Genomic DNA, 8,518 nt, shown 5'->3' on the forward strand with positions numbered 1-8,518 from the left:
TCTCCAGCCTCTGACAGTGAGACCTTGAGCTGAGGCCCCACGCCTTCCTCAGCAAGTAGTTCACACAACGCACTCAAGGAAAGCCACAGTGGTCAGCGGGGCAGGCTTAGGCCTGAACTTTCTGAGTGGGGACGGGGGAATAGCTCCCGAAAAGAAGCACAGCCCAATTGTGAACCATGTGTAGGTCACTGAAGCATTTCACTGCAGATCAGCACAGAGGCCAAGTCAGATCCCCAAACGCAGTTGATTCCAGGCACAGCTGTTCCCGGAAGAAGGCAGCATTCCCAGGGATTTAAATACAGGAACAAATCAAGGAGACTTCTCAGTTCTGCATCCAGCTCTGCCACTGACCTGCTGGATGATCTTGGGCAAGCCTTTTCTCATCGAGGCACCTCAGTTTCTCCTGACAGCATTTAAAATAAATAAGGAAAGGGTGTAGCAAAGCCTCCCACATGAAGACGGGAGAGGGCATTGTGAGGCTTGTTTAATGCTTAGAAAGCACTTTGAGATCTGCAGATAGAAAGCGTTACGCGAGAGCCAAGTATTATAATTAAACTTTATATAACCGGGCTTTGTAGAAACCTCGGGGGCAGGAGCAGGAGCTCCGGTACCTGCAGCACCGCGCAGCCTGTCGCGGCGCAGCGGGGCGAGCCGGGGGCGCGCCGGGGGCCGGGGCTGCGGCCGGCTCGGGGCTGGAGGCGGCGGGGCCGGCGTGCGCCGAGGGTGGCCGGCGGCAGCCCTCTCCACGGCCGGGAGCCACAAACCTGCCTTTGTGCGTGGCCCAAACTCCTCCGAGTTCGCTTAGGCTGCCAAAATGCCGGAAGGGCTGGGGCGGGCAACCCGTGGGCACCGGCGGCTGTGCCGAGCCGACCTAAGCCAAGCCGACCCACCGAGCTAAGCCGAGTCCACCTTAACCGAAACGTCCTAGACCAAGCCGAGCCGACCTAAACCGAGCCGACCCAAGCCAAAAGGAGCCGAGCCGAGCCGGCGGCTCCGGCGTGCTCCGGGCGCCCCCTGCTGCCCGCCAGCCCCGCGCTGCCAGTGGCACAGCCCCGCACAGCTCCGCGGTCGGCACCCGAGTCGCCGAGGTGCCGGAGGAGGCAGAGGAGAGAGGCGCTCGCCGGCTCCCCCACAGCCAGCACCGAGTCGGTCGGGGTCTAGCCCGGCTCTCCCCGGGAGCTCTCGCCCCGGTTGCACACCCTGGGTTAAGCAAGCGGTGGAGGGAGAGCTGTGCTAAAGGAGCGGGTATCTAGGGATGCTTTCGTTAAGCCCACCAGAAGCTGAAGTGCTGGAACAGAGGAGAGGACAGAGAACCTCAGCCTGGCAAAGTCAGCCCCGCGCATCTGTCTGAAAAGTTACAATATGCATTCGGTACAGAATTCACTTCCCGGCTAAGGACCAAACGCGCCCAGTGCAGCACTTCTGCAGATAAATCTGCTCCCAGCATGTTCCCTAAGGATGCAGTATCCCCTTTTATTGACAGACTCAGGGTTTGGAAAGCGTCCGGAACAGAAGAAATGAGCTCCCTGCAGCTGGTGTGTCCTATGCTCAGGGCAGGCAACTGGCCCCAGGCAGAAGATGGGAATTAGTGCTGTCTCTGCTGCTCTCCATACTTCCAGTGCCACACTTCAGACTGCTGGGAAGCTGTGTGGGAGCTGAGCCCTCGGTAGGACAGAGGGTTTCAGTCCATCATGCCGTAAGCCCCCGTGAGCTGCACAGCAGCAGCGTGGGCACAGAGTGTGCTCAGGGTGGGACTCTGGACAAGTGGCTCTGCTCCAAACCACTCACTGACAAACTCTGCCAATGACCCATTCAGCAGCATGGCCACAAGAATCATGCTCAGGGATGCAGAGATCATTTCCCTAAAGTCCTCCAGGTATTGAGCAAGGAAATGCCCTCCTGTCTCTGCCTGCAGTTTCCTCCCCTGTCATTTACACAGGCGTCAGCCCTAAGTACCAGGGGCAGGACAGAGCTCCAGCTAATGAACAAGCCCAGACGCTCCTCCAGGCTTCCACTGTGTGTCTGTCACTGGAAGCAGGGGATTAAACAGGATAGTGGTGTAAAGGTTCTGATCCTAGTCTTTTGCACCAGCAGCCCTGGGTCTGGGTCGCAGAGGGAGATGGCTTTGGAGTAGCCCATACTCTTCAGAGAATCAGCACCTTGTCTGGCAACCTGAGCTAGAGAAAGAGCCAGGACAGGAAGAGCAGGTCCAGAAGGAGATGTGGTGGCAGAGCAGCATGTCTGTGGGAGCTTACATGGTGCATGCCAGCTTCTGGGATGTGTCAGGCCCACACAGAGGGCGATAAGCAGCTGCCCTGGGGCAGTGTGCAGGGCTCAGAATTTTTTTCTCAAGATTTGTGCCAGGCACAGAAATGGGCTCTGAACACAAAGACCTAGTCCAGGTACTTCAGATTAGCTACTGAATTTTCCTATTGCTTCATGACAAGGAAGGAAGAAAGGTAGAGAACACCTTTTAAAGGCCTTGGGTCTCCATAGCTCAGGACCCAAGGGTTTTGAATCTGAAGTCAGCAGGCAAAACATGACCTATAGTGACAAAGTAATGCTGGTCTCGAAGTTTTTCTGCAGCACCATCCTTCCCCCCTGCAGACCATGCAGTTGACCCTTACAAGACAACCCTACTGGCCAAAGCCAAAGTCCCTGGCAGGCCCAGCAAGTGCCCCCCACCCAGGGTGCATCGGGAGGTGGTTCCCAGGCAGCCTCCCTCGCTCGCTGGAGGCACGGCCCCAAAGCCTGTGGATGTGCTCTCTGCCATCAAAGGCAGCCCCACCTCGGGGCTAAGCTTCAGAATGCCTCATCGTGGCCCACATCTCCAAGATTAATGACTGCCTACACTGGGACTTCTCCTTTATCCCAAAATGACCCCAATGCATATTTCACATCCATATGCTGCCGAGCTCCATTCCTGCCTACATCTCTGAGCTCACGCCTTCCTCACCCGGCTCTACTCCCTGCACCCCACCCAAGCCAACTTTTCTCCTTTTTCTTCTTCTGCCACACCCACCATATGCTTGTCACTACACCAAGAGTGGCATTGTGAGCCAGAGTCCCCAAGCATCTCTGCCATTTCCTAATTGTTCCTGGAACTCCACCTCTCCCAGGAGGCCTGTGTACACACCATTCCAATAGCAAACTTTCCCACAATTAGAGGAGGTGTCAGCAGCAGGAGCAAAACACAAACCACATAGTCGGATAAGCTATCCCTGGAGAAGGCAGGAGAGCAGCTGAACCACTGTAGGATGAAGCGAGGTAGTCACATCCCTCTCATTATCCTACTTTGTTCAGTTTTAGAAAGAAACTGGTTGCACCCTGCCTGTCCTTGTCCTCCATGCCAAAGAAAAGTGCTGCTTCCCCTTCTCCTGGAGTGAGGGGCTAGACTGGGAGAGTTTTCCACACACTTTGCACTGAGGGGAGGAACCATGAGTGTCCCACACATGCTGCTATCCTCAATACAGAGAGGTGAACACTGAGACAGAGGTTTGCCCACTGAGCATTCATGTCAGAGCTGAACAGCAGCCTTGGCTCCTCGGGCAGGTAGCTGGGGCATCAGGCTGGCAGTGATGCAGTCTAATGCTGATCCATGAGTGCTGAGTATGCAGCAAGCACTACCAAAACCTCATCATTGTGCCAGACAGTTAATATGTTTGCCTTCTCCTCCTCCAGCATCACTGCCCCTCTCTAGAGTCCCTCTTAGGTGCTGAGACATCTTCCTGTGGTGTGCAGAGGGAGGGCCACAGGACTGTCCCAGCATTTCATTGCTGAGGCTGCAGCAGAGCAAGGCAGAGTGATGCACGGGGACAGTGCTCAGTACATGAATAAATAATCACCTCTCCCATGCTCTGCAGGAGAGCGTGACTTCACAGTGATGTGTGTGAATGTCACACAGGCCCCCAGAGAGCTACTGCTTTGACTGCTAGCTTGGTTCCCCAGGGGTCTGCTTCTCCTTTGCTCTCCTTCCTGAGCCAGGCATGAAGGGAAGAGGCTGTAGCGGTTGCTGCACACAGATGTAGGAGCACTTCACCAGCTAAGACATCTCAACACAGTTGATAATTCTCTGCCATCACCCCACAAAGCCTTCTCCACGTGTAACTATAGGCTACAGAGAGCCACATTCTCCCCTTTCTGACCCAGGCTTCCAGATAGATGACATCACTGAAGTCACCTGGCATTACAGCCGGCTGGTTCCCTGGAGTCCTAATGCCCCAGGCTCCTCTGAACCACTGCCTACAATACAGAGCAGTGTGGAAAAGGACTGTACCATCTGCATTCACTGCCCTGCCAAGTCCAGGAAAAAGAGCATTTTTTTTTCCCAGGAGGGATGAGGCACAAAAACACTGCTCCCAAATCAGGCACGCCTGAACTGCAGCATATGCTGGGGTGCCTGGCAGGGTGCAGGATCAGTGAGTGGCAGAAGACTGGCCCCCAGGTTGGGTTAGCACCCAAGGCTGGAGGCAGTGACAGATGCACATTACTCTGGGACACCTAGCTGGGACTGACCCCTGTGAACCTTGCAGCAGTTTGTCTCATGCTCTGCCAGACCTCTGCTTAATGTGGTCATTCTTCTCAGCTGAGCCCACACTGACATTACTGCATAGCTTCCCTTCTCGATTCTGTGCCGAGGCTCCACCTCCTGCAAGGACCTGCTCCATATGCCGCAGGCTGAGGGTCCCTCTGAAGCAAAACCCTCCAGCTGGATACAGCCATAGCTAAGTGAGAACCTGTGCTCCATCTTTATCAGAGGATCAGGAAATGCTCTGAGTTTCCTCTTTTGCTTTCTATAGATCCAACCAAACATTTCTAAGCCCTTGCCCTGCACTGCCCTTACACCTGTGAGCATTGGTTCTCCTTCACTCCCCACCAGTCTCCTTCAGCTTCTTGTAAGGGCAAAGGGGAAGGTGAGCAGAAAATAAACCTGTTTTGCTGTCTGAGTCCTGGGGCAGGCCAGAGAAAGGGCCAGTATGGAAAGGTGAGAGGTGCTGGAAGACAGAAGAAGCACTGCCCCACTTCACTGTTGTGCCTCACCCTTTGGTTAAGGGGTATTTAGGAAGTGAGATTTCCCCTCTATCCTCTACGGGCATCACATCCCTGGCTCACCTCATTTACTCAGCTAGAGCATGTTTTATTAATCTGGAGTCTTGACAAGGTTCTTTACTTCTATTAATTTATTAATATTGCTAATTAAATATCATATTCGCAAATGTAAATTTCCTAATAGTGTCCCTTCCATTTTCAACCTTAAAAAAAGCCAAAGCAGCAGCAGCTTGTTATGTTAGTCAATTGGAAGCAATTGAGCCTAATCAGAAGAGCAGGGCTGCCTTGTGGCTGCAGCAGAGGGAGGGCCACTGCTACGTTGCTCTGGGGCAAAGAGCTACCTTCTGCCATGAGTTCTGAAGAGTGGATTTCAGAGCAGGAACAACATGTGGTGCATGGAGTAAGTGGAAAGGGATAGGTGAAGGGGAAAGTTTGGTGTACTTGGGAACAGGCATCAGGAAAATACCTTAGCGGTTGGCACAGGAGGATTGATGAGGATCCAGGGCACATGCACGGCCAGATCCCAGGGACAGCACTGAATGCGAGGGAAGAAATAACTCCAAAGGCAGCCAGCGAGGCTGGGCAGTGGCTGGTCTGGTGCAGAAGGGGTCATGGACTGGTCTGCTGCGGAAACAGATGATGGGAGCATCTGAACTGTTTTTTGTGTAGAATTGTGGAAATGTCAAGGTTGGAAGAGACCTTTGAGATGAAGTCCAACTCCTTCCCAGAGCTCACAATCCAAGCACTACTGCTAAGCCACTACCACTAAACTCTGTCCCTCAGCAGCACATCCATGCACCTTTTACATACCTCCAGGGACAGAGACTCCACCATTGCCCTGGGCAGCTTGTGCCAGAGCTTGATAACCCTTTCTGTGAAGAAAAGTTGCATGCTCCCCTGCTGACACTTCCAGCTATGCATTTGTATATATATTTGGGAAGCTGTGATGATCAGAGTGTTGGGATGACTGGGCTGGTGTTGCATTAAGGAAAGTTTTAAAAATACATTCTATCATTTTTATTATTAATGGTAATGATAGGGGCCTGCTCCTTATCTTCGCCTTTGTTCTGAGCACTGTAATCTGAGGCTGCTGTGGCAATGCAAAATGGATAATGCACTTTGGTTCTGGTTTAAAATTCCATCCTTCTTGAGATTTAGGATCAGAACCCAGGAAAATGACATTTTGTTGCCTTTTTTTCAAAGGCTTTATCCAAAGCAGAGAAATCTTTTTTCTTGCCACCGTTATGCAAACCAGACTTCAGTAAAAATCTTATACTCATTGCATGGGCAGAGAAACAGAGATACAGGAGGTAAAACACAGACCTTAAGATTACTGCTGAATATCTCTTCAGATCCTAGCCCTTTCCTGAGGTTGAATTCCAAACCATTGGCAGGATGGCACAAACCAGTATGTTATGAGCAATGTGAGTGCAGGGCATGGGCCACCTGGTATTTCATCTCTTGCTTCCACACTAAAGAGTGCCCTAACCCAAAGTAGGCAAGTAGTTAGAGTGGTATACATTGAACCAAGGGGAAATACAGATTTCTTTACACTGGAAGCAATTCCCAAATGCAAACCCACAGATGGCAACAAGATCCCTAAATGAGGCACAGCACTGACCAGGGCAAAAGCAGATCACTTTCAAACCAGACATGCTCTGGTGACTGAGACACATCACTGAGATCCAGTCAGACCTGTACCTTCTGGGACAAGCAGGTGGAAACAAGGTCCCAGGCCAAGCACCCAAGGCACCAGTACCAAGACCAAAAGGATCAGACCAATCCCAGCAGCTGTCCATGTTTTACTGGTGTGTTGCCTGCCCACACACATCAAGGCTGGTGAAGGAAGGGACTTTGCAATGTGGTCAGAGGGGGCTGCTGCTCTAAGTGAGGTGTATGCCAGGTGGAGGGCTATGACTCAAGAGGCAGAGAAAGAGAAGGGAAGCAAACAGCCACAACAAAGCCCCTTTCCAGCCTCCTGCAGAGAACAGAGACAACACAGAAAGCCCCAGCTGAACTGGAAGGAACTGGTTCTTGTCGCCTCACACAGACTGGTCTCCAGCTGTTAATGATCTCTGTTGACGTGAACATCATTTCCTCTGCGTCCTGGCATGTATAATTGAGTGGCTCTGTGATGGGGAGACAGCTCTGCCAGCTTCCCAGTCAGCAGTTACTGACAGCCTAATCTCAGCTCAAGAAATGTTGCCGAGGTATTGGCTTCTGATGCCATGTTATCTCCCCACTTGGAGAAAGTAGAGAGCTCACCTCCCCGTGCAGATATAATAGGAGAGGACATCACCTTAATTCCACCTCCATTAGACCTCGGAGAGTCGACTGCGACCCCACTGACCTCATCAATATTCAAAAGCTTAACAAAAAAAGGCTATAACTGGGGAAGTCAGAAATAATGTAATGCAGTATTGATTATTTTATGGTACGATTAGGTGTAATTACATCTCTCAAATTTTATTTTAATGTTACTTTCTACTACTTTTAGCCTTTTAAAATTATCCAAAACATCTCCATTTAATGGAACGAACATGCCTTCAATTTAAATGTGAAACACTCTTTTTCTGCTAAAGTGTGACCTCAATATATTTGAAAACATAAATTACTGCTATGTATAAACCATAAAAAATGAATGATGAATTTAATTCTGGTGAAGCGTGAGGGACTGGGAATGCAATGGGGAAATACTGTTTATCCAGAGGAGAGGGGACAGCCCGGGTGGAGAGGAGGCAAAATGTGACCTTCTCCAACACTGAATGGGATGTGACATGCGAAGGACTTGACTTTGGACTTTCAGACTAAGGGCAAAAATCATTTCTTCCCAGATTAAGTCCTCAGCTGGCCTTGATCAGCATAGCTTCATTGCAGTCGAAGGAGTGGTAGTGATTTACACCAGCAGAGGCTTTAGTCCACTGTATTTGCTTGGTGTTTGTCTCCCTCCAGCTCTGTTGGATGAGCAGAGGTGGATTTTACAGCCAGAGACCCATAGGGTAGCCTCCTAACTTTTCAATTCATCTTCCAGACCTCTTTGCACTGCCAAGCTGGTGCAAAAGGACCTTTGCATAAACAAGAACAGAGCCCTAAGAACCCAACAGAACCCTCCTGCCTCTCATTTGACAGCATCACCTCACCCATTATTAGAACTAATTACATTCATTACTGTGGGATCCAGGAGCTTTAGTCTTGAACCAGGGCTCCATTACTGAAGAGATGAGACAGCCAAGTGTCCCTGTTCAACCTCTGCTACACAGCCCTCTCTAACACCCCAGTGTTTGGGTCCCTGGGCATTATCATAAGAGATCTAGGAAAAAATAATGATAGCCCAGAACTGCCTTCTCAGTCACCACAAACAAGGATGCTTTTTTTCCCTCTGGGACCTGTGTTTTAAATGTACACTAAACCTGGATTTCAGTGCTATCAAGTCCTTTGAGCACTTACTGTGCACGGGTGGGTAAGGTGA

The sequence above is a fragment of the Pogoniulus pusillus genome, chromosome 36 (genome assembly GCF_015220805.1).
Source record: "Pogoniulus pusillus isolate bPogPus1 chromosome 36, bPogPus1.pri, whole genome shotgun sequence".
Taxonomy (NCBI): domain Eukaryota; kingdom Metazoa; phylum Chordata; class Aves; order Piciformes; family Lybiidae; genus Pogoniulus; species Pogoniulus pusillus.